Source organism: Halichoeres trimaculatus, unplaced genomic scaffold (assembly GCF_033239565.1).
Source record: "Halichoeres trimaculatus isolate MK-OKI-2021-1 unplaced genomic scaffold, fHalTri1.1 fHalTri1_scaffold_20, whole genome shotgun sequence".
Lineage (NCBI taxonomy): Eukaryota > Metazoa > Chordata > Actinopteri > Labriformes > Labridae > Halichoeres > Halichoeres trimaculatus.
This window is the reverse complement of record NW_027437198.1, coordinates 18,334,444-18,362,192: the sequence shown is the minus strand read 5'-3', so window position 1 is coordinate 18,362,192 and position 27,749 is coordinate 18,334,444. Positions and strand designations below refer to the sequence as shown.

At 42.6% G+C, this 27,749-nt stretch overlaps 1 protein-coding gene across 6 annotated transcripts in view; it reads right to left on the bottom strand.

Moving 5' to 3' along the window:
* The window catches only part of adgrl1a (adhesion G protein-coupled receptor L1a), a 181,538-nt gene that overhangs the window by 87,493 nt on the left and 66,296 nt on the right, over nt 1–27,749 (bottom strand). For 3 of the 6 annotated variants that reach the window (XM_074697404.1, XM_074697405.1, XM_074697409.1), the window contains exon 1: nt 22,165–23,024. The exons of the other annotated variants lie outside the window; for them this stretch is intronic. The gene's annotated coding sequence lies outside the window, so the exon portion shown is untranslated. Of the gene's footprint in view, nt 1–22,164; nt 23,025–27,749 lie in introns of those variants that run through there. 6 annotated transcript variants of the gene reach the window in all.

Here is a 27,749-nt window from a genome sequence, read left to right as displayed (position 1 = left end):
CAGATATGCAAATACTAAAGGAGACGGAGTAAAGGAGGAGTGAGAAGAGTGGGTAAATGTGAGAGCTGGAAAGGACATGAGCACAGGGGATAGAAGGATGGGAGCACGGAGTGAAAGGGGAGCTGATGAAGATGAAGGAGGGCCGGAGTAGGGAGGGTGGTCTTTAATCAAAATGTTTTTCAATTAATTTTACAATTAGGGCGCTGCTCGTTAGCTTTGGCACACACAAGAGATGACATTGCTAGCAGTGCTATGCGTGTCATTAATATAATGATGACAGATTGGCTCTCCAGTGGGACTGCCTCTGCTCTGTGACAGCTGGGCCCTCCAAACAACGTCACCTGACCAGCGTGACATCACCTGACCTCATTCAACATGGCTGCCAGTGGTACAAGGGACACGACCGGTACACAACAGCTACTGCACACGCACCGCGGGCTCTGCCAGGAAGGGCAGACAGACAGAGAAGCTGATTTTTTTTTCTTTCTCACTCCCACAATCCCTCCCTTCGTCATTCATACAAGGACAAACGAGCAAACAAACAATGATGGGAAACAAACTCCTACCCACCTTTGTTCACCAAAACACACCCGCGGTGTATTCGTGTTACAGTGCCGTGCTGCATATTGTCCCACATACAATCAATCACTCCAGAAGTAGAGTACACGCACGCACGCACGCTAACATACTTTAACACATCCACGTATACACACATCCACATACCACACACTCTGCTGGAGCCTGACTCTCTTATACACTGTTGTCATGGCAACCCCATTAAGGGAGGACACTCAGGCTGCAACTCTGGTGGAATCAGCTTGCCTCTCTTCTACCTCTCTTTCTGTCTTTCTCACACACACACACACACACATACACACATACACACACCTTCCTTTTCTTTCACTGCCAGCCATTTCTATTTGTCTCCCTCCATTACTTTCTCTCCCTCCCCCATTGTCCTTCTCCTTCTATCCTTGCATCACCCTTGGCGCACCTCTCTGCCCGTCTCCCTCCATTACTGTGCTACGTTTTTCATCTTCTCACCTCCCGCCTCCCACTTCCTGGGCGAATGTAAATATGTCATCTCGCCTCTCAAGCCCTCGTTGTGTTTAGATCTCTGACTTTTGCTTGGTCCCCTCCCACACGTTCTGAGGACCTCTCCATCCGTCTCTCTGCCTGTCTCTAGCTCTCGTCCATCCTTGGAGACGCAGAATACATTTGTGATTGAGGCTGCACCTCTCTTCTTGTGCCCTCTCCAATTAAAGGAGAGATTTAAAGGGTGAATCAGTCAGAGGGCAGCCTTGGAGGACAGCTTTAATAAGGGCTCCATTCTGCAGCACTCTCTTTTCAGGCTCTCCCTCTTTCTCTCTCTTAGGACGACAGCTTGCCATTTAGCTAGAGCCAGGACAGGAGACAGGAGGAACAGGTTACATGATAACCTCTCTCTGGCTGGAGCATTAAACAGTGGCCCTGCTCTTAAAAAAAGACAGCCAAACCAACACTGATCAACTCGGTGTTTGCGGGTGTCTGAACGCAGTTAAAACAATCACATAAAAGCAAGCTAGCTGACTGCTAAGCCTCACATTATTCAAGCTCATGCCTTTAGAGTCAGCTGCCACATTAGTTCCAGCAGACATCTCATCCATCTTGCAGCTCACGAGCAGTTGGTGGGCTCACAGTGTAGCTTCACAACTTCATGATATTGATGGCATGCTTTAACAAATAATAGCCTGTTGTTAGACACCATACTGACTCAGAAAAGATCGCTATAGGAACTCCACCATCCTCCGTGCTGTTCACACTTATCGCTGTTAGTGCGCATCCCAACGGATCCACCTGTTTGCCACAAGCCAGAGTATCCAGCCTCAACCCCCACTCACCCTGATCCACTCCAACCCACTTGATGAGCCGGATAACACAGTATGGAGGAAAGCACACACACACACACACACTCTCAGGACACCCCCAGAGAAATAATGTAGAGATACAGCAAGCGAATACAGAGGATAAGCAGCGAGGCCCAGGGCTGGCGGGAGGCCTGCATGATGAGAAGAGAAGGAGAATAAAAGAAGAAGGGATGGAGAAGTGGAGGAAACAGTGCGAGTAAAGAAAGGGGAGCTGGATGAATGAATGGGAGATTGAGAGGGATGGGTTGAGCAAGTGGGGGGTAGTCTTCATTAAAGGAGTCAGGGATGTGAGATGTAAGGAGTGAGTAGGTGGTAGGGGAGTGGAGAGGAAGGGAGGAGCGGGTAGCGAAGGGAGACTAAGGCATCTGCTGCTGCTCCACACGGATGTTTATACAGCCTGTGGCTTCCTGGGAGACATAGTCGAACTTCTATCTCCGGAAGCCGCCTGTCTTCTAACTTTTGTGTGTTTTTGTGTGCGCGGAGAGGTCCAGGCTCATTCCTGCTCTCACTGCTCTTTGCGTGTATTACACACTGGCCAATGTGCCTGTGGTGTGACTTCGCCTGACTAAGAATAGCATTAGTGTCTCTTTTGCATGTTTGCTCGTTTCTCTCCTCCTCGTCTCCTCGCCTTGGTTCCAGTGTAGTGTGAAGAAGTGCAACCCCTTTAGCGGGCTGGTGGTTGTTCTCAGCCCTGGGTGAGAGGAGGGGGAGGGTTGGGAGAGGATGGAGGGATGGCAGCAAAGAGAAAAAGATGAGTGTTTATATTTAGCCCGGTGCACAATCAGTTGGGAGGCCAGACTGAAGACTCAAAGCCCCGCTTAGTGCTTGCAGTATGTGCTGCTACACACTAACCACAGAGTAGTTGACTCGGAGCACAGAAACCGTGTTCAGGCTAACAGCAGCTCCAGCATGAGAATTGCCTCTCAAAATGGAGAGTCTGCAGCACAGAGCAGGGAGTTCTGTGTTGCAGCGTGGCTGTTATGAATATTTGAAGCAGCCATATCGCTAGGCTCCTGGTTGTTGCTTGAGGGGGAAACATGGGCGCGGGCACAGAGCGGTTGGCAGTGCAGAGAGGCCGGGATAGAGGGGGGTGGTGGGCAGTGGCGAAGGCAGCGGCCCGTCCTGAGGCTGGCAGCAGGCGGCTCAGTGAGTGAAAGCAGGGCAGGTCATGTGTGGGTGGGGAGGCGGGACTCTCCTGCTGCTGAGACAGATGCCACGGTTGTTAGGCTTAATTTCCTCTGCCAAGCACCACCCCACACTGGCCAAAAACAAACTCAAATGCTCATGGCCAGTGTGTGTGTGTCTGTTTGTGTCAATAGAGAAAAAGAGCACTGTTTGATTCGGTATCAGGCTCCTCCAGGAGCACACACAAGCAGAGAAGAAATCGCTTACTGTCCAGTCAAACCACCTCCCATGTCCTCCTCTGTTCTCTGAGCCTTTTTCCTCGCTCCTATCACCATCTCTCACCATCCATCTTCCTGACTCTTTCTAGTATGTCTCTCTCATTCTCTCCATCTTACTCCATCTTTCCCTCTGCAGCAAACCTGGCTCCCACTGCAGTGAAAAGGAAAAAAGGCAGAAAGGGTGGGGACAGACCGAGAGAGAGAAGTGGGAGATGAAGAAAGAGCAGCGTGCATGGTATTTGGCTCAGTGTTGCATTATTGGCCCGGGTTGATCTGATCTGAGCAGATTACAGGAATACAATACTAGCAAATCACTGCTCTGCCTCCTGAGCCTCACACCCCTTCAATCGCACGCATATACAACACATAGGACGCTCACACTCTCACACACTCACACACTCACACACAAACCCCCCCTACACCCTCCACTGAGCCGACACCTGTGGCCTGTCTAGCCATCCTGTAGCTGCTGCTCTTTATAGCTTACACGACACATAACACTTGAGTGCACACGTCATTCACCACTCCACTGCTTTTCCTGACAAGAGGCATCACCCATGCAGCAAGACATAATTAACTCTCAACTAATAATGACTTAAATTAATACAAGAAGAAAACGACAGGTTCTTAAAGCTGAATGCGTTCACGTCGACACAGGCAGAGTCATCACCTCCTCATGCTCTCTTTTCACTCGTCTCTTCTCTCAGCTGGGCTGGAGGCTGTGGAGGCTGTGGAGGCTGTGGGGGCGGGGCAGCAGCCCCGTGCCAAGGCCAGTGCGACATGTTTTAGCTCTTTACTTGCACATTAATTCAAGTATTGATTATGTTTGTGTTAAGCGCGAGGGGAAAGAGTGCAGGGAAGTCAGAAAAACAGCAAACAGAATTCATCAGAAACAACAGGCGCATTTGCCATTCAAGAAACAGAAATGTAGTCTTCACACACACGCACAACCACACACATAAACACACACCTCTCAACTCCCAAGGATGAACACGTCACATATACTCTTGCGCACCTATACATTTGAAGAACGGCTGAAAGCTTCGCAACAGCCTTCAAACCTGGCTCCCACCACATCCTGCTGACAAACAAACACACACGTACAAAGACTCACACACACACACACACACCTCCACCACCACACTCATTTCATGTGCAGCACAGCAGGTCTTTGAATGCCAATCCATAAACATTGATTCACACTTCGACAGCACTTATTCATTTATCTGTTTACTCATTCACTCTCTTATACATGTCACGTCAAAGAAGTGCCAGCTGCTGTGACTGCTGCCTGGTAATTGATTGACTCATGTGGAATTTTATTTCATTTTTGTTCTCGTGGGGCACAAAAAAATGAAAGTAAAGTTTCACTTGTTTGTTATGGAAGACTGAACTGCTCCTGTGTACTTTTCCATCAATAAAAAAAAAAAAATCACTGTCTATCTCCTGCTGTAGTGTTGAACGGAGATCTGCTGTGGGTAGTCACTGTAAGAGTTCTTGAAGAAAACAGAAAGAAGCTGTGGCACAAATACATTTCAGTGCTTTACAAAAAGGAGAAACTGTTGCACATTCACGTCTTAATACAAATGATACACTTGCCATTGTGCAGCACAGCAGTAATCTCTCACACACACACACACATGCACAACAGTAAACGCACCACCAAAGCACGTCATGGTGCCTTGGTGGTAGACAGGCTTTGGAGACAAAAACGGTGAAAATTAAATTCCATTTAAGGCTAATCCTATTTCCAAACTCTGCAGAGTCTTAGTGCTATTGTGACAGTCAAGGAAATCTCTCTCAGTCGCTTCTTTGCAGGAAACTGATGGTGAAACACGATATGGCATAAATAATGGAGCCTGATCACCAAGAGACTGGTTCTGAAGGAGACTACGACAGGGTCAGACAAGCATGCTGCAGCCAAGGGTGGTAGAGAGGCCTCGAGACAGAGCCATGCCAGACTAGAAGGTGAGAGGAAGACAGGCGAAAGGCTGGGAGCTTAGAGGGGACAGTAAACAATGTGTGTGCGTTTACACCATGCTAATTCTCCTGACATTTCACGGGAAGTATTGTTTTGCTGCTGCTACGCTGGCAGAGACGAGGTGACACCGGTGTCACACACGTAAACAAACTTGTACACAGCTCTGGCCATGGAAAGTGAATCAGCCAATGGCATCCGAATGGAAATGGAGGAGGAAGAAGAAATGATCTCGCTGCTCTTTAGTAACAGCTTCTCTCTAATCAAGCACTGGCATCGCTTAGTGTTGCTCTCCCTACGAGAGTAAATGTGCTCATCCATTACATGCAACAAAAGGGTTCCCTGTAACAGCATGTTGAAGAAGTTGGGATTATTATTTAATAGAGCTAAATATGAATTAAAGATACAGATCCTAACTTTGGTACCCAGATGATGACAAGAGGAGAGGACAGAGAATCCATCCTCAAGCATGAAACACCGCACTTGATTACACAGAACATGAAATCGAGTGTTCAAATGTAGCTGCAATTATGTGCCAAAGAGACTGGAGGGATGCTCATCCCTTTGGGCCCATCCAAAATGATGCAGAAACGTCAGAAGACTGACACACAGAGATTGATGTGCAAACACCATCCACCTACATCTCAGATTTGCATTCGTTTCACATCCAAGAGAAATTTCACATCCAAGTTTACAGTCGCTTCACGTCCAACCTGGCACTCAGACTCAGCCACTTGTGCATGCAGCTTGTATTTGCAGGTCAGTGTGGTTAAAGCTGACACTTTATGTCAACACACCCATCACTAACCCCCATTACTTGCTCACTTAGTCTCTTTCATCATGCATCACTCATTCATCGGCCCACATGAGCACGCATGCACCGACACCCACGCGCGCTGCACAAACACACACAGAGTCATCGCCAGCGTGTTTGTTCAGCAATTTGTTGGTTAGCTCAGGCATTCACTCATCACAATAGCCTCACCCACTCATTCCGCACTCGTTCATGGTCTCAGCCACTTGTGCTCTCTTTGCTCTCTCATGGCCTCCGGTCTCTGCCACCACTTCTCAGTCACATGATCGCTCTCCCTCCCACTCCCTTTTTCCCTCCTCAACCATTGTTCCTCGCCACACTCTTCCTCTCTCTGTCTCCTCTTCTCCCACTGTGCCTGTCACACACTGCACCTCCACCCTGTTCCTCCCCTTCATTAACCCTCTGGATGACACCGTCCTTGCACCTAGCCTCTCAGTTCATCCTCCATAACTCTCCCTGGCTTGGACTGCTGTCTCCCTGTCTGAATAGTTTACCTCCACCCATTCCAATAAAAGATTTAAGAGCTCCTTTAAGTGCTAATCAGGTTGTCATCCGTGCAGCCAAAATCAGAGGGTTGATAAATAAAGGCTTGTCTCTGTTGGCTAGCGGCTCACTGTGTTTAAATAGGTGACACCAGAGTGCATCCTGAGCACACCAGATCGATGCCAGAACCCCTGGGGTCCCCTGAAACGGCAAACAGAGACAAAGCTTAGCACTCGCTAATAACGCAGGGATGGGCAGCTTGCTCCCTATTTTCAGGGGAAGTCTCCCGGGCTTGTCCTCCAGTCCCCCTCCTCTTTTTTTTTATTTCTTTCATCACGCAAGGCCTTTTCAACTCACCAGTTGGCCGAGAAGCATAAACATAGAGACCAAAACTCTTTATCCTCCTATACGACAGAGAAGGTAAAGCTTGTGCACTGAGGAGAGTGCATTAAAATATAGCAACAGACACAACAATTACTCCTATCTTCAGTCCCAAAACAGCACACTCTCCGCTGTCCAATCATCCCATCACATCTCACCGTGGCCAATTTGCCGCTATGCCCAATCTCTCCTCCACACTCAACTGCTCGCCATCATTTGAAATAGCAAATCACCAGCCCTCGCTGTCACCCGCCATGCCATATCACCAAAACTCCCACCTCTGTCCAATATATTCAGCACAGAGCCCGGCTTGAAAGACATGTGCTGTCACTGACCCCTGCCTACACAGACTGAAACACCATGCTCTCCTAAACTCTCCTCGCCCTGCATCCACTTACACTCCCTCCCATGAAAGCTCTTCAGCCTGCGATGGCAATACAGAGGTCTACCTCTCCCTCGGTGGTTCCTCTCCCCATGCTTTGATTTTCTGTCCATCAAGGGGGCGTGGATTAGCGCTCTCTTGTTTATCTGCTCGTCAGTTTTATCTATCTATCACTAAGCCATCCGCCCGGCTGCAGCGGCCTCAGCACTGCATTAATCCCCTATCAGCCAGCCAGCCATCCATCACCCTGCTGTCTATCACGTCAGATCCATCATCCGCCCATCTGTCTCACACCGCCCGTGCTCGGAGATGATCTCCTCCGAGAGCCCCACAAGCAAGTCACAAAGGGTGGAAGGGACAGCGGGGCAGGAGGAAATTAGAGGGAAATGCAAAAACACAAGACAGGGGAGAGGAGAGAAGATTATACCCCGCTCTCCCCTTCCCTCTGCCTCTCTAAGCTGGCATCCTGCTGAAAGCTTTCTCTTCATGTCACTACATGCTTATTAGCTGTTGTGTTTGTTTCCTTGTAATTTGTTTGTTTTCCTCGCCTGCTAATTCCAGCCAGTGAGAGGAGTGCCAGCAGAGGAAGAGATAGCTGGTGGGGATGGGGGTCATAAATCCCATAAAAACTCCATGTGGAGAGCATCCCTCGCCCCTCCTTCTCCACATTGTTGAAGCAAGAAGGGGATATTGTCTAAAGCCCTGGGCTTTGAAACAGCTCAATATCTGGGTTCATCAGGGGTCATTTGTATTTCCATCCATATCTGCTTCAATCGGAAGGTGAGGGAAGCAGACATGGGCAGGAGACAAGGTGAGTGTGGTGTAGGGCAAACATTAGTATAGCCGGAGAGGAAGGAGAGGCTGCACAGGTGCATGTAAGGGCAGGGATCAGGGGGAGGAGAGTGTAAACAGGCACACATTAGAAAAACCTGTGAGTATACAGTAAAAACGCTGCCAACGCAATTATTTAGACAAGTCAACAAATACAGCCTGTGAGAGCAGGGAAACTGTTTTGAGAGGGTTGTACAAAGAGCACAACAGGGTTAACATAAATACTTCCAGACAACAAAACAGAGAAAGAAACTGCTTCACAGACTGAGTTTAAAAGCTCAGGAACTCTGTTGTGTTTGTGGGCACTGAAAGCAGTAGATCAGCAGGGAACAGTTCATTTAAATATACACTATAACCTGTTTACTGTGAACCACCTCAGGCGATTGTATTATCATGGTTTCCAGTAACTTGATTTGCTCAGTACACTGTGTTTACATGATTTATTTGATGCTAAGTAGCCGAGCAAAACATCTTTTTAGTACCACAAGGAAAATGAGGGGCTGTGTGTCGATGTTTTGTTGTGATGATGACTTTAAAGAAGCCTGTAACACCGACTCTGTCACTCACATGGAGAGTTGTAACATAAAAGACATCTCTGCTGTCGTCCTGAGAATGCCTGCTTTTCTTCTGTTGTATTGAAATGCTAGCCATGCAGCTGTTTGTGCAGAAACACTGAACAAAGGGGGTGTGTCCGGTCTTTTTTGGATGGGTTGGGTGAGCTGTTAGACTACTATATCTACTTTAACTAACATAAATGTGATCACAAACCAAAAGGAAACATAATTGAATGGCAGCGGTATGATAACCACAACGGCTTGAATCTTTGAGGACTTGAAATTTGTTAACTTTCACTGCCTTTTTTTTAACACAACTTAAATAATAGGTCTAGTGGTCTAGGTCGCACTCCATGACGTCCCCCTCTCCTCTCTGATTAAAGGCATAAAAGCTCCAAAAAAGGACTTAAAAAAAAAAGAAAGAAAAAAAAGATCTTAATGTAAGTGCCACCTCTGGTAAGGCAAATAAATCATAATACAGTAATTTGGGGCGGCTGAGCACATTTCAAAAAGAGGCCACTCCTGTTTGTCCTGTAGGTATGCCAAAAAATATAGTATTGCAGGGATGAACTCTACAGAAGATACCTGAATGGATGAGTGAAACATAATGCAACCAGATGGGACTGATTCAGGGATTCAGACAGTTCAGTGACTCCTTTTGAATTCTGGCTTTAAATCAAATAAAACAATCCAGATGAGCATGTTCACATGACGAATGCAATGATATGACACTGCCTTGGTTGTGGTCCAGTTTATGACATTATCTCACCCTCCCCAGCACCCAACCAGCAAACGTCCAAAGAATGAATCCAGGGATTTTCTTTTAAAAACTAAGGCCTGGACCACACCTGGATATTTTTTTGACCAGATATCTTTGTCCTGGTTTTAAAAAAAAAATCTCTGTCTACACCACAGAAGTATCGGTCCATACGAAGAGGCAAAACTGAAATGATGGCTCTGAAGCCTGCATTGCCATGCCTGGCCGATAACTGGCAGGTCAGCAAAATGTGAAAACCATAGAAGAAGAATGTTATGAGCATAGGCAGTCAAAAACAGGAAGGAAAAGCAGTCAACAGAGACAGAAGATGGCAAAAAGAATAAATAAAAAAAATCTCAGTTTATGTGGGTGAAATCACCGTGTTCATGTGGTTAAAAGGCTCAACTGGACAGAAAAATGTGCGTTCAAGAATATATCCATATTTGTGTGGTCTGGGCCTAAAGTTTATCTTAGTCCAACATGCTGTAAATCTATTTTAAAAGCTCATGTTAGTCCTGGAGTATCTTGTGTTTTTTATCTTATTAACTATTTACAGATAAAATAATGCAGGGCAGAAATGCCAGTGGAGTACAGAGAGTTGCCCTTTGCAGCTCTTTGAACTTGTATGGTAATTATAACCTGAGCCGCAGCCCATACCACATCATTAAATAAACACATAGAGCAAGAGTTTTAATTTCTGCTGTTTTTCATTATTTTATAAGTTTACCCTGCAGTAACAAGCTAACACTGCTCTTACTGGCCTTTCACCTAAAAATTTAAAATAGCAAGGGAAAGCAACAGGAGCAGCATACAATTTTAGAATGACTTTGAGCGATTTAACCTGCCCCCAATGAAAACATCCTTAAAACCTTAATAGATGTTAAAAATATGGCAGACAAATCAATAAATCGAGCATTGATTTCTGATCTTTTAAGTTTTGCTTCATGTTTACCTCCACCAAGGAGGTTATGTTTTGGGAGAGTTTGTCTGTTTGTTTGTCTGTGAACAACGTAACTCAGAAAGTAACAAACGGATCTTGATGAAATTTTCTGGAAATTTTCAAAATGGGATAAGGAAGAAGTGATTAAATTTTGGAGGTGATCTGGATCACTGTCTGGATTACTGTCTGGATCCAGGGTTTTTTAAAGGATTCTTTATTATTGTGACATAGAGCCACCATATGTGTATATTACTCCATGATAAATGGTCGGATTGCTTCGCAAAACAGTACGAGACAAGGTCACCATAATTTCTGACACATGTAAAAGTACGATCCAGATCCTGGCAATATTCTGGATACTAACACCAAATTGTGGTGGACAGTCTGCTGAAAGTGAGTATAACATTAGAGTAGGACTTAAGTGTTGCATGACTATCACAATATGCTTGGCGGAGGTCTGCGCTCTCTGAGTGTTTTTCTAGCTGCTTCAACTATTACAATCCAAAACTTCTGTCTACAGAGTTGCACCCACATAAAAATATATCTGTCCACAAATAGTGAACACGTTTAACATTTACATTTCCAAATCAGTGCAACCATAATTGTCTTCTAAGCAGAAAAGGGGAATTAAAATCATTCTTATAACACCTCGCTCCACTGGAAAATCTGGCAAGATTATCTTTAGAACCATCAAAAAATTAAGAACTTCGGGAAACAGGCCAAAAACCGGCCCAATTATCTTGTAGTGTGAACCTTATTTCACAAGCTCAGATCATAATTATCTCAGCATTTTTCAACCTGTGTACGAATATAACTTGGTAGGATTACAGCATGGACTGAATCATGACTTGTTAATGGGTCTCTGTATATAGACGGCCTCAAGTTTACAGCTGTGAATCTCCTCTATGTATAATGTCTGCATCTGGGCTCCTTCTTTACACATGGGAAAGGAGGAAAAAGATGTGTCAAGGTTCTGCTTTTTTTAATAATGAGCCTAAACAAACATCTCCACACAAATGTTCTCCTTCCACATGCAGCTGAATCAGATGAGACAGCTGTCAGAAAGCATCCATATCCATCCTGAGTTAGCTCTAATTGGAGAACTACTCTTCTCCTCTGGCCCTATTTGACAGATACTGCTCAATCACCACACCAGCGCTGAACACCGCTGCTCCAGCCTGGAAATATATGTGCTGCAATTACAATGGGCTGTTACACAATGACACCACACACACTGCACACATTCTGGCACATTTATGCACACATTATACTGTACGCCTCTGTGTCTGTGTGGATAGGTGAGTGTGTGCGTGTGTGTGTTAATGGTACATGTGCTAAGCCTGCATGTGAGAGTTTTTTAGAACAGACACCAGCAGCATGCACGAAAGATATAATAGTATTACAATGAAAGGGTGAAATCTGCAGTCCATAAAAGATGCAATTACCAGTTACACGAATATACAAGGCTGGAAAGAGAGAGAAACAAACATAAACACTCACACAGCAGCAACAACACACACCTACATCATTTCGTACACACTGAATTAATCAGCTCTAAGACAAATAGCTGAATAAATACTGTGGATAACCAGATCAATATTGTACACTCAATTCATCTGAGTTCACAGAGATGTCAAATTCTGCATAGTTCCACATCGCACTGATTAAACTGGCACCACATTAATTCAGTAAATCAATAAAACCAATCTTTCAAATAAATCAAGCCGCATGGACGGCTAAAGCCAATTGGAGGGCAAGAACACATTAAAACTCCCTTGCTCCAACTGCATATCTATGTCAAGCAGGCGGCACACTGATTTGCTGTGTGGCTTCCACAATTTGTGGAATGAAAACGATTAATCCATGAAACAATAACCAGGGTGCCAAGAAGGCACATGGTAATTCTATAATGATCAAAGACTCAATTAAATCCGTTTCCATTCTGTTCCCTAAATGCCTTACGTCTGTGGCTGCACTGCAAATGCGAGTGTGTCTGTGTGCTTTTGGTGGTCACTGAATGTCTTGTGTGAGTGTGTGTCCTTTTTTTGTCTTGGCATTGTGAGGTGACTGGAGGTTAAGCTGTGGTCTGGCAAGTGTCTTTTGTGGTTATATGACGTATGACATGTGGTTCATGTTCATACTCTAATAGCACCACAGGGTGGGAGCAAAAGTGGTGTAATAGTCATGGTTATTGGATTATAAGCACATTCATATTCTGACTGACAAGCCAGTGTATGTTGTCAGGAATGTCCTTCAACCTCATGCTTTTATGATGGCAATCATTTTTTTCTTCTTTCATTAAAGATTCCTTTTTTCCTGCCCCTGGTTTCAAAGAAGCGGCAAAGCGTGCTGTAGCTAAAAAATGCTCACCAGCACTGTAGGTCTTAGAGACAAACTGAAAATGCTTCACATTACCAGGGAAGGCTTGCTGAGCATGCATGGTCGTTTTTAGCAGCATCTTACTCACACAAAACCTGGCTGCCAGAGGTGGAGGACTGGACAGGAAGGGGGGGGTTATTGGATGTTATAAAATTTGAGAATGTGCTTTGTATGGCTAAATCACAAACACTAAGAGGAGGGTAAGTCAGCAGTATGTTCATTATGCCATATGCTACTTTATATGTGTCAATAAAACTCAAACATGTATGATGACAATAATCCTTAACATCCAGCCTGAAGAAAGCTTTAAAGGCATGCAGCCTGATAATGTGTGCTGTCTTGTCATATCATAAAAAATGTCACCTAAATTCCCTCTGCAGTCCCTGGCTCCAAGTCATTAGCATTGCCGGTTTTAATGGCAGGGTTAGACAACAATTGGCCTGGCCTGAACCACAGCCTTTTAGCGTCATATATTCATGCTAAAAGGGAGGCCTAAGACAGGAGGTCACGGAAAAACTGTTCTGTCGTTGTGGTTTATTATTCGTAATGGAAGGTAGCCAGGGTCAAAGATAATTTGCATGATAGTAAAAAGCATGGGGAAAACATATCTATATAACAGAGGCCCTTTGTGACCACTCCACTCTCCAGGAGGATCTCTGAGTTACACAACATGTCTGACCATTTCAACATGATAAAGCTCAAAAATCAAAGGTGATTAAGTTCTATTACATGAAATGTTAAGCAGTAACCATTACAAGTTGTACTAACAAGACTAATCCGTTCTTATTGGATTATTCCCTCTTACTGCAAAGATTACACTTATATCTTAGTTTTATTTTGGGGGATTTTGTCTTTATTAAGAGGACAGCTCAAGAGAAAGATAAAATGCTGGAGGAAAGAAGAGGGAACGACTTGCACCAAATATCGTCTAAAATGGCAATCTAACACTAACCAGTGCAAATACAGCTGTAGTCTGAGTATATGCAACTGAGCAAAAAGCAGGATCTCATACTATCAGCTTTCATTATATATGGTGCCATAATCTGTTTTAAATACACAGTTGGGAAAAAAGGAGTAACAAAGATAGTTATTTGGATTCTCATATGAGTAGTTTGTTCAGTGATCGGTTAGTCGTAGTTAGAGGGTAATGGCCCAGTCTCAGTTCCCACACTCGCACACTTACTGACTTTTTACCATAGGCCAGTGAGGGCTTGGGCTGTCCAACTGAAAATTTTCAAATGCATTAGTGACCTCATGCATACTCTATTATCCTCGAAGAACTTTGATTTTTTATGAGATAAGATAAAGCGGTGCTTATAGTTAAAGTCAAGAGGGGTGTGATGTTAGCTCTGTGGTGGTTCATACCTTCACTCCATTAGCCCAGTATGTAATTGTATTTGATATACATCTCAAGATGAGAGGAGCATGGAGCATTGTGTCCATCCTAAAACAGTGAAACATCAGTATAGATGACGGCAGCCAAGAGCTGCATTCATATGGTTTCCCTCATTTTCACAACACTGTTAGCTAAGGGAGACCCTACAGCTGTCCTGTTTTCTTCAACAGGCTGGCATTTGATCATCTCACAGAAGTGGTTGGATGCAGACGTATAATTTAACATAAGGTCAACACGCTCACATCATCTGACAGTAAGGATAGGTCTCGAAAACTAGTTCCTGTTAAAAAATCAATGTTTCAATCCATTGATATCATTAGCCTTTATGCTTAATGGTTCCCTTATCCACTCTTTACAATAAGCCAGAGCTGTAGATTCTTACGTTGACTAGTCTGACGTAGCTATCTCAGCTTAACAGTTAGATTAGTTTCCCAAGCAAAACTCCGATACAGGACTTTCAGTTTAAAGTTTTACTCGCGAACTGACCACAAAAAGAAATGTACATTACTCTCTTACATGAGATTCTTACTCAGTACATTTAACATATTATAAATCTCAGAATTTACCAAAATAATATAGATAATATAGCGCTAGCTTGATGCTAACGGATATGGGGAATTGCATTGATATGTTAGTGCGTAGCATACATCAGTAACTTCAGTTTTACAACAGAATTTCAACTTTAATCACAGAAACATAATTACTTTTTGTTCACAACAATATGTTTCTGTTTTGTGTCAACATGTGTTTTCTATCAACTTAAGCTCCCTCCTGTGGACAACTGATTGAAACAGAAAAGTGCTTTTTAGGCATTTTTTTTTATCTTTCTTTTCTTTTTAAAACTCTAAAACTCTTTCTCTTTCTCTTTACACAGCCAAATGCATCACTAGCTGTGCTTATGGATCATGAAAAATCAAAAAACTACTCTTTCTTCAGCATATTGCATCTCCTCACTACCTACCCCCCAGCAGCAGTTTCATATATTAAAACAGCTGTATAGAAATGATTACACTTGTTGATAGTTTTGTTTCCTTTGGAGCACATGGAGAGTCATGTTTGAAAAGAGAGATGTCATTTCTGTTTACTTGTTTGTTTTTTTATATATATATAGCTGATAAAAAATCCTGACAGGAGCTTTGAGGGGAAAACATGAGAACCATGGGTTTCAGTTGATAAGTATCTGTGATGCCAGTTTGAGTCGTGACGACAGATTTGGTAGAAAAAGAAAAACATGAAGCTTTCGTACAAATACTGCTTTTCAAGTTCCAAAACCAAACTTCTTCAGCCCACAGCTGCCATCTTGATATCTCAAATTGAATACCGAGAGGCTGGACCATTATTCGCCAGATCACGAACCAACTCAATAAGACGATAAGTCTCATTGTACACAGATTATTTTTCAGCACATACAGATTCATTTTGCACAATATGGCTGAGCCCATACTCACATTATGATCCTGGTGTTGCACAGGGTTTATTAAATAACAGCTGCAAAAGGTTAATGCACTGCGGCATTTATTCACTTTGTTGTATGGTGTCAGAGAGGTGAACCTATGATACCACAAGTGTGCTGAGTATTTTCCTGTGGTTTGTGTCCATATGTGCAGAGGAGCAGAGGGCAGGAGGATTGGAGAGGAGCGGCACGGGGCAGTCTCAGGTGAGACATGCATAGTCCCAACATAATTATAATCCTTAATTAATCCACTCAGGATGCCCCCCACCCCCCTCCCACATGCACACACACACACATACACTCACACAACTTCTCTTTCACTTTATTGCTCTAGGTGTTTATGGACTTTTTCCATCACAGTGCACCTCCCCCCTCTTTGTCTCATCTGGCATCTCTCCACTGTATGTATAATGCTCTAGGTGTTCTTGCAGCTGTTTATGAATATACGTGCCCTTTTCACATCTCTGTCGAGGAGATTCACCCCCCCCCCCCCCCCAATCTCTTGGCAGACAGGCAAACAAACAGCTTCTTCAGGTGTGTTTCTTGGTTATATCCTCATAACACACACACACACACACACATGAATGCATACATAAACAAGCAGACAAACACACCCACACACCAACATGCGCACAACAGTCCAACACCATGTGCTCTGAGGGGAGTACTCCTGACACAAATATGAACCAACCTGAGCCATCCTCTGTGGAGTGACTCAGGTGAGTCTCAGGTGATCAACACTGCTTGTAGGGGCCAGACAGCCTGACGCATTCACAAGCAAACACAGACGCATTTACCAGCACACACAGACACAGAGTTCCTGTTTATATACACGTCCCTCCTAATTCTGCCGCCTGAGCTAACATGTTGATAGCTCAGCCGATGTTGAGTAAGTCTTGTATTAGTCATTGAGGAGCCAGTGGCGGAAAGCGTGAATTTGACGTGATAAACGATGGTGTAGTGAAGGAACATGGGAGTCCTGCGGTGCCACATGAAGCTCTTGTACATGGCACTAAGCTGCAGCTAATGAGGACAAAGGTGTCTGCGCTGACGCCGGGAGAGTGAGAGTGCCAGGTGTGAGAAGGAGCCCGACTTCTCCTGCCATTACCACTCAGCCTCCCGCTTCGTCCGCTCCAGCAGAGCCAATTAGAGGGCCTCATCCACCACTATGGCCTGCACCCTTCGTCAAGCCATCAGAAAAACATAAGGATTGATTGGACAAGCTAATAGGTCAATTGATCCCTGTTTCCTTTCATCTGTGCGCTCCACCTTCTTCAGACGGACAGATTGGAAGAGGAGCACTTCTGCAATTACCTGAAGACACAAGTTCAGCTGATTTAGCCTGATGAACCTCTCTTGACTTTTCCAAATGCATGATTTCTGTTTTCAAATGTCTTCCTCTTACTCGTTATTTGAGTTCAGTGTTAATTCAACAGCAGAATAGTGTCAAAGCACATCATAATCAAGCAGCAACAAAGATGTTCTTGTTTGATCATCTTTGCTTCCTGGGATATATCAGCGTGCAGACGTTTCTCTGATCATATGTTTGCTTTTTTTTGCAGGTACAGAGGGAGCAGAATCGATTGTGCAGTGTTAAAAGATTGCCATTATCAACCTCTTGACAGAAGCCGCCATGACTGATTTCCTTAAATGTCAGACAACCAACAGGGTGAGATTATATTGATTTATGATCATTATTCTCAAGTGCCTTCAAAATTGTATCCTGGCACAGGGCCTTGAAGACCCATTAAATACATGTTTAGAAATGAAAACTGACAAAAACAGAGTGAGCTAATGACTGGTGTTTGAAGTCTCTTTTACAACATGAATAGGAAAATCAGGCAGGCTCAAGGGGCAATCACAGCCAGCCATTTCAAACGCTGGTTGGAATTTGGTTGTAAATGCAGTGACGCATTTTTAATGCCGATTCGGAGCCTCTTTCCCTCTGACAATTATCTCTGTAAATCCAAATGAATTGCTGGTGAGGCTGATTGGTCACATTGATTGAGCATCACAGAATCTTTTCACTGCTGTACACCAAGTCGTCTCTCAGTCGATTGACACAACCCAAATACACCAGGCACTCAATCCAATGTGTTGCTACATGGGCCCATCCAGCTAATTTAACACCCACTCCATTTATGAAAAAGAGTCCTCATCGATTTTTTTCTGTCCATGTGCTCTTGTTGCTCCTGTTCATTTTCGCCATCCAGGCGCCTACACAGGCTCGAGGCTGGCAGCAACCGAATTGAATTAGTATGTGGTGAGGTTCCTATAAGATTGGCTCCTCAAAGCCCACACCTTCAGCCTCCCTCCAGCTGTAGGAGACCACAGAGCCTGCAGTTACACACTGCTGCGTACACGAAGAGCTCCACAGCACAAAACCCAGGGTTTCAAAACGAACACACGCTGCTCCTTCCTTTAGCACACGAAGATAGTTCCTGCTTATTGTCCATCGTCCTGCTGTCCGTACACTTTAACCTCTCCTATTTTATTTCCATCTCTTCGTCCCTCCCTTTCCAATCCATTATTTCATGGTCATGCTCCAAAAATGTAATCTAGCATTAAGTAGAAAACAGTCAACACATTACAAACAGCCCTAGAAAACATAATAGGGTTTTCAGATTGCAATAATTAGTCGAACAACAGCAGTTTAAAACCATTTCCAGTGTGTTTTGTCTGCAGTGGTAAAACAGTGAACCACAATAACTGTTATTATAATCGTAATGGCTTTCCTGTCAGGACAAGTCTTATCAGGCTGCTGACAACCACAGAGCTGCTGCTATCAGGTGAACAGAGCTGCATATGAAGAGAAGCAGGAAGGAAAAGCTACCTGCTACCACACGATAAATAGTTTCCAAGACAATCTATCGTTTAACCATTTGACCGAGCTGAAAGAGAAAAAAAGGATGAACCATTTGAACGAGTGGTATATGGGTACAGAATTGCACCTTAGAGGACATTATGAAAAAAAAGCAATCACCATAGCATGGACACTTTCATCACTACCTCAGCCCACACTCTAATCAGATGGAATAGGTTGCTAACTGTGCGTAAATGAATCAACAAAAGACAATTTGTATCTTTAACATTCTGATAAGTGCTAACTAATTTGGATCTATTATTTCAAATGTCGGAAAATATGCAGCACTGCGTTGGCATAGGCTGTCCCAAATGTTTGCAGAAAAAGTTGGAACTAGGAGCACAGTTGGAAACATCATTCTGAGTCTGATTTGAAAATTTAATTGAAATCAAATCAAACATTTAGCACACAAATGCAACTCAATCATAGGTTTTTTTTAAGTTGATCATAATTAAAACAATCTGCAGAATTATCTAAACAGACCTCATGACTAAACAAAGTCCTTCGCAAAGAAACATAAGGAGCCAAGTGCCAGTCTAGCTTTACTTGTGGTTGTAATCGAATTTCAGATCTGGCAACCTTTCATCATCAAAAAGCAGCGATGAGATAACGTTTATCACTAGAAGGATCTTCAGGGTGAGCACTGAAGTCGCTCGCACTGTGACACAAAAGATTATCCAATCGTTCACTCCACAACTGCAGCATGTGTACACATCCAGTGTGTGAAGAATGTGTGGATGTGTGTGTGTGTGTGCTGGCTACATCAGCATACATCTAGATCTCTCCCCACAAACGGACAACGCAGGAATTTTGAGACAGGTGTCCATTTTTGAAAAACGTGGGTTGTACTATAAAACACAGACGCAAGATCGATGGTCTCATGTGACACAGTCGAAAAAATGACAGCATCCCTGCGAAGCTTGGCCAAGTTTTCTTGAAAAAGAAAAAGGAAACGGGACATGACTGGAAAATAGTCAAACGGCCACACACACACACATGTGCGCGCTCACACACACAGATGCATTTGTTTGTATTTATTCTCTCTTCAGATTCACCTTGTTGCTGAAATTTTACCTGAGTTTGTTTCACCCTGTGTTTTTCTAAGTGTGTGTGTGTGTGTGTTTGTGTGTGTGTGTGTATAGAAATTTCAGGAAAGCCTTATGACTCAACGGTAGCTTGAGAACTCCAATTCATCCAATACTTAGTAATAATTGTAAGATTTAATTTACTTTTAGATCATCTGACATTTTGAAGGAATGAGCTCCGTTTATAGTTTGACGATCGCTCCAGATGAGACTTAAAGAAAACAAATGTGTTTTTATGTCAAAGTAAAAATAAAAGAATCATACATGTGGTTTAGTGTTTCCTTTCAGCGGTTGAATACAATTTCTTTTTCTGTTATCTGATATCTGCTGAGTAATCACGATTATTTCCACGTCTCACCACACGGACTCCAACAGACGTCAGTGTTTCTTGCAGGTTAGGGACAACTTTTAAAATTTAAAAAAACTCATTTGACACAACGTATTTGGTTTGTGTACCCTGCCTTAGTAAATTGAACTGATGAACTAAACTGATAAAAAAATTACAACATTGTGAAACAACGCAGGCTTTACAACCCTTGAGACCAGAAATAATAATAATAAAAAAACATTCTTCTTAAATTATTCTTCAAACCTACATACAGTAGATGTAATGCATTTAGAAGTCCTGGGGGTGTAAAACCTCAAAGGTCATCTTCTGAAATTCATATCAGTTCTTTATCTTTCTGCTTATTTGGTATTAACATATTCATTAAGTCAAAGAGCTAAAGGGGCTGCATACATCCTGCACAACTAACAGAGAAGCAGTGTAAGGGAATACTTTTGGGAGGAAGCATGTTATCCTTGTTCATTATAGAGTATGTGTGTGTTTCCGTGTGTGTATGTGCATACAGAGAGTGTGTATCTGAGCAGAAGTGGTGTGCGCACATTTGTATGCACATTGAATATCAGAATAATTCAGTAATTCTGTGAAAAGACCATCAGGCAGAGTCCGTATGCAGCATTTCCTCCAAACTCCCTTCAAGAGAAAACAAGGAGCTTGAATCCTGACCACAGAACTCACAGCCTTCTGAAACGATGCACTGGCACTGAAATAAATCTAATTATGATTAGTGACTTATTAAAAGTCTGACGATCATTAATGCCATGCTAATGTATGACTATTATTCACCCATTGAAAGGCGAGAATAATTTTTCTGATGGTGATGTGACACACAGACAAGGGGGAAATAAATCCTTCTGTCTTCCCGGGGAGAGTGTTTGGCAGTAAACCAATTCCAAGTCTGGCTTCTTGAATGCCCAGATAACGCAATCAGACAGTTGCAATATTGCTGTTTTACCACCTGAAGAATTTGAATTTCATTCAGCCCCCTTCAGAATAGTAGACATGCCAATTTTTTCCCCAAGAACTGGCAGGACAAACACAAAGCACTCCGGTGAAATGAGGATAAGGCTTTCCAGCAGAAAATCACTGTTTTCTGAGTCTTTCTAGTCCACCTCCTCAGGTTCAATTTTATCCGAATAATAACACACAAAGACTAAAGCTTTAATTTCTTCCATCACTACTGCAACGCAGGCTGCTGATGCCTTTTTATTAGGTGTTTCATTATTAAATTGGGAATTAGTTCAGCATAGTAACAGCACGAGCCCATCTCAGTTTTCATCATATGATCCCCCAAACATTACGGGGTCACGTTTGATAAAATGAGGATAAATGGATCTTTCTGCTGTTGTTCTAATCCGTAGTGAGGTTGTGCATTTATTATTTAAGACATAAAGCGTTCCTGTTGTCTACTTGGGGTTTTGGATTAGCTACATTTGAGGAAAATTAAACTATGTTTAGTTTGTTGGGGGCACACAGGAACATTTTTCAAGGACTCATGGGGGCAGCTGGCCTGTAGGTAATGATTTGAAAAGGGACAGGATTAATGGTGGAGTCTGGGACCAGAGAGACTGGAAAAAGTAGCTCACTTTAAGGCTAAATACTTTGCTCTGACGCATTTATTCCTCTTTCATTAAATCAGGTTCCTCTCTTTTGGACTTGTGCTCTCATAAAAAGGATGCAGCAAGCGGGATGTCAGCTAGAGTATCATAGGTAGCCATTCCAGGACATCTATTTACCTTCTCATTTCTCTGGTTCAGCAGACAGTTACCCATTTGTCTCAGAAATAATTTCTTAATCAGTAACAACACTATTTCATCCTGGCAGTTCTGCTTGGTTTAAAAATAACAGCAGTCACTTTCCTTTTATGGGACAGGCAAACATTCATTTTCCCAGCACCCTGACCGTACACCTTGTAATTAAAATTGCCAAATTCTATTAGAGTGCAGGCCACGGTGCAGTGCATACAGGCCGACAAACGGGAGACCTATTCTCAGTTCAAATAATTCAGAGCACCCAGAACGCACTTCAAATATAAAGCGACTGCGTAAACACGAACTCAGAGTCTGTCAGAGCATAAAATATCAATAAATGATTCGGCGCACACGCCTCCACAGCTCTCCCTGCTTTATTCTAAGAGCCTGGGTGGTGCACTTTACATGCCTTAATAGTTGGACAGTATCACACAGACAACATAAAGACTGCGCGGCGTTCTTACCTTGATTCCTCCAATCTCCTTTGCCTTATTTTCTCAGTGTGTCTCATTCATTCTCGCTTCCCTCCTCACTTGCCTCCTTCTCCTCCTCTCCCCCTCTGGTTAGCACTCGTTTTCTCCTCTCTGGTCCCGTCTTCGTGCGGATGCATAAGAATTAAAAATTAATAGCGTGCTATCTTAAAGACAAACCGCCAAAAAAAAAAAACAAAGGGGAGGAAAAATCCACTCGACTACAAACGTGTAAAAAGGCAGTGGGATGAAAATCCTCACGAACAGAGAAGATTCTCGCGAAAATGTGCCCGTGTGGGCATCAAAATAAATAACAGCGACGACACCATTGTCCTGCTTCAGAACAAAGATAACATTCGAGTTAGTACAGCAGCAAGCGGACGGAATTGTAAAAGAGTGGTGGGTTGATAACAAAACTGAAGTTGCAGTCGTGTTGTCGGTCCGTCGCTGGTTAGATGGCGAGTATGAGGGCGAATGTGCCCCCGTCGCAAAAACGTCTGCGTAAGACAGTCTGGATGTCTGATGTGTAACAGTTCACAGGATGCTTCTCTTTTCAGTCTGTAATCTCTTCCCCTTCGTGTTGGTTTTGTGATAAAAAAAAAAATCTCTACGGTCTGAAATCATCCGCTGGAATTAGAATTGTCTATAGAGGCCATCTGCGGTAATCTTGTGCGTCCTGACGCACCGAGCGGATCACCCGTTTCTAGTTTCCCTCTTCGTCGGCAGGCAGCGCACACTCTCATCAGGACCATTCACACGGTATGTTGGACCACTGCAGCTCTGCATCAGGCCTATTACAAGCCAGCGCATTCATCATTGCCTTTCACATACAGTTTGGTAGCCTAAAGACAGAGTCCAGACAGTTTTTATAACCAACCCTGACTGAAGGCAGGAAAAATGTGCCACCTCTGCCCGCCCACTAGTTAGATTGCTTCCTCTATAGGACCAGCACTTTTGGGGATTTTTTTTTCTCCAACTTGCTTCACCAAGATAAGTTTTAGAATTCATCAGAGCTCTGGGAAAAGAAACAAAAGGAGGAAAACTAAGATAATAATGATCAAAACTGCAGAAATAAGACTACTTGGTTTACATTTTATCTGACTTAAATGATGTTATTCTACAAACTGTGACTTACAAGAAATGCTCACATCCTGTAAGATTAGTTGTTGTTTTTTTCAGAGGTGAAGCTGTTTTTTAACTGATGCACACAGTCAGCACAATCCAATTCAAACTGATTGATTTAGTTTAAAAAGAGCTAAACGGAGCCTGGTGTAAACAAAGACCACCTCACCACAGACTTCTTGAATTTCTGCATGTCTTTGCAGACTTTTTGTCACTGGTCGAACTTTTTTCAGTCATGTATCCCCTATGATTTTTTTTTTCCACCAAGTACCCCCTAACAAGCACAAAGCAATTTTGGATGGAAAAAAAGGAACATAGCACTGTACTCGTAGTGTCTATTGAATATGATATTAAATTTATGAACTTAAACTCATATTGGATTCAAACATTGATTAAATAAATGGTGATAAAGGAATTTTGCATGGTTGCTAATTTTTGAATATACATCTTTGAATCTTGCGTACCCCCTGGAGTGCCCTTGCGTACCCCCTGGGGTACACGTACCCCCATTTGAGAACCACTGATTTACGTGATAGCCCTTTAAGACAATACATGTGTTTTACATCAGCTTTACAAGATACATGTAAGGTGTCCCAGCACATGAGCACTTTCTACACAGTGTTCCTCTGACAGATAAAACCAAGATGAAGTGCAGCTCTGGGCTGCAAGGAGGTCATAAATTGAAAGTCCAGAGCTCTTCAGATGGGAGCAAAAAATAGAAAGTAATCAGAGGAATACAAAGCCATGAGCAATTTTAAACTCTTCACAGAAACATGCTTTAGCTACTGGACTTCACATCAGGGGATGACGCAGAGAAACAGATTCAAGCTGAGCAAAAAACAATGCATTGGGACAACATGTTACTGCTCAGTCTGCTGAACTACCAACAGGGGCTAGACTGAAAAGTGAAAAAAAATGGCCAAAAGCTACCTCACATTGAGAAAACACAAAAACTACTAAAGTTGGTTACATTAAATTTAAAAAATATCATCTACCTCCTCACATTGCACCTTTAAGATGTCATTAATTCATAAAATTAAGGATCAGAGGGTGTAAAGAGCATGAGATATATAATGCTTCACGTGTTATTATAATGCTCAGTGTTTGTTGTATGGTCCATACCATGATGTTTGCTGTAGGTGGTGTATAATCTTCATCTCATACAGAACACCATAATGCATCAATATCATACAGAGAAAAGTGAAGCTTTAGAGTGAAACCATGCAGAGCCGCAATAAAAGGTTATAGAAAAACATTCAATTAGATGTGATCTGTATGCTTGAACACACTCAACCTATTCACATACACTATACACACCACTCGAGCCAATGCTTTCATAAAAATCACATCTACAAATTCACATACCACAAATTTTGCCTCAGAAGCAACACAATGCAAGCTTTAAATGACTAGATACAACTTCTTTCTCATTCAACCCATAACCCTTTAATCAAATCGTTCCTAAACCGAGTGCACTGAGGACTTTTGTTCCTGCAGCCTCACTCAGCCCTGGATCAGTCGCTCATGATAGCTAATGTCATCTATCGTTAGCTAACTTAGGGAATATGCAGTTATGTAACCAACATTAGTGTGTCAGTCCACTGACTTAAAGACTTTTATCTCCCCTTTCATGGGACAAATATATTCAAAGGCATTATCACAAAATTGAAATAAGCTAACACAGTGCAGCACAGGCTTCACTCAGAAACTGAGGAATGAAAAGGTGTAATTTAGCCCCAGTACCATCACAGCACAAACCAGCCCAGCACATTTTGTTTTTCCCACACCTCCACTTTACGAATGACTCATCAAAAGCTTTGGATATCTGTAATCTGTGCTACTGTACATTCTTGAAATGTTGAAAGAGTATACTATTTCCTATGCAACAGCTTCTGTTAAATGTAGTGAAGATATCAAAGCCAAATTATGTCAACAAAAAAAAATGTAAACCATGAGGAAATCAACTCTGTTGGTGTTCAGATTAAACTGAAAATAAGCGTGTCAAAAGTTAAACCACTTTTATGCATTACCCTGCCCAGATATTTTACAATGGGTTTCTTTGTTGTTTATTTGGGGTTTTATGTATTTTTGGTGCAGAGGTAGGATAGCTTTAGCATTTTTTGAACATGGGGTGCACATCCACTGTAAGTAAAAAAAAAAATGGACATCATCATGCCCAGCTCTATAGACTGTATATCGAGTGGACAGAGTGGCTCCACCATTTACCATTGTACGGTTTTGAAGCCAAAATACCCCTGTCACAGGCATCGCCATTGGCAGTCATTGTGCGCCAGAGTCTGCACAGTAAAGACTGTGAGGGATTCTGGGAGAATCTGAGTGGAGCCGGGTCACAAACAAAATAATATTATTTTTCTTTCAATAGTCTTATCTTTTTTTGGCTCTCCCTTCCGACATATCTTATAATCCCTGAAAAAAATACAAAAGAACAGCTGTCAATCATCATTAAACATAACAGAAAACCCTGTTTTAACTTCTTATAGCTAATGAAAACGAAACTTTTTAGAAAGAAGAGAACTTGAATACAAGGCAGCCGAATGATATCTTCAATCCGGAACGATCAGACGTAAGAAACATTCCTACGAGGTGTATTTATTTTTTGAAGTTTGACCACAGCCCATCTGGAATGACTGGAGAGCTGGATTTTTTAACCCATACTGCAGCCACCCACCAGGGGGCGCAGCTTTCGTGGCAACATCACTTTGAGCCGACTATAATGAAGTCCATTTTTTTCACAGTCTATGTGTGGCTCGAAGTGAGGTCGCCATAGAAACTGCTCCCCCTGGTGACTAGCTGCAGTATAGGTCAAAAAATCCATCTCCCTAGCCATTCCAGATGGGCTGTGGTCAAACTTTAAATAATTAATGCACCTCCTTGAAATGTTTCTTACACCCGATTGTTGTGGGGATTTGAAGATATTATTTTGCTGCCTTGTGTTCAAGTCCTCTTTTTTTGTGAAAAGTTTTATTTCCATTAGTTATAAGGGGTTAAAAACAAGCCTTTATTTAGAGTCATTTAACCATGATTGACAGCTGCTGTTCTTGGGAATTTTTCGGGGATCATAAAAATGCCAGGAGGGAGAGCCAAGAAGAGATCACTCTCAAAAGAAAAAATATTTTATTTTCGTCACCTGGCTCCACTCAGATTCTCCCTGAGTCCCTGAGTTTCTACAAATGTGTGAGTTTTGTTCTAGTTTTTTGCAACAGAAGATAGTTTATAAAGAAAAAAAACAAAACATTTTTTTACAAAGCTTTTCTCTCCTTTGTCTCTCTCCTTTCTTCCCTCTTGTTGTGATATCCTGATGTCTCTTGCCTTCCTGCTGCACCATCAGCCACTTGGCTCTCTTGACTGTGGTCAGATCAATCCTGTTGACTGGAGCCAATCAAGGGCCCCTTCCTCCCTCAGGGCCCTGGTAGTCAGTCCCATTTCTCCTCCACTATGATGCTGTTCTGATGATAGTGTTCCCACAAGTGGATATTGTTGCTGCTGTTCAGCTGAAGCTACATTTGCATCCTTTTCTTGGCAGATTTATTAAAATATTTTCTCTGTGCAACTTGCAACAAAAGAAATTACTCTGCCGTATCATCTCAATAAATTAGAATATTGGGGGAAGTTAATTTATTTCAGAAGTTCAATTAAGAAAGTGAAACTCATATATTATATAGATTCAGTACGCGTAGAGTGAAATATTTCAAGCACTTGTTTCTTTTAATGTGAGAAGAGTCTTATCTGGGCTGAGGAGAAACAGAACTGTGCTATTGCTCAGAGGTCCAAAGTCCCCTTTTCAGATGAAAGTAATTTTTGCATTACATTTAGGAATCAAGGAGTCAGGAGAATGAGTGAAGAGGTACAGACTCCAAGTTTCCACAGTCAGTGATGGTTTGAGGTTGTATGTCATCTGCAGGTGTTGGTCAACTGTGTTTTCTTAAGTCCAAGTAGCCTTTGATGAGGAAAATTTAAAATACTTCGTACCCATTTATTCTCACAAGCTTGTACCAGTAACCAAAAGAATAAGGACATTCTGCAAATATGTGAAGTTGTGGTGTAAGTCAAATAGGGAAATACTCACAATTAACAGTAAAATCAAAAAAATCAAAAAAACACAGCATTAGCATGTCATTTAAAGTTCAAGATAAGAAAAGCTAAGATAAGATAAAACTTTATTGATCTCCGGGGGGGCGGATTATTTTGTTGCAGCATACAACAAGTGAGAAGTAAGAGCAGTACATTGAAGTATCCCACACAAGGTATAAAAAGCTAATTAACAATAACATTAATTCAGTAAGATAAGATGAAGTGGGATAAATAGTAGCAGACTAAATAAGTTGACATATTGACAATAAGTAAGTGTTGTGAATGGTAATGTGTACCGAATCAGGTACTCTTATAGGCACTGACCAAATTCTGTCAAAAGTACCGGGTACCGATTCATGTAAAAT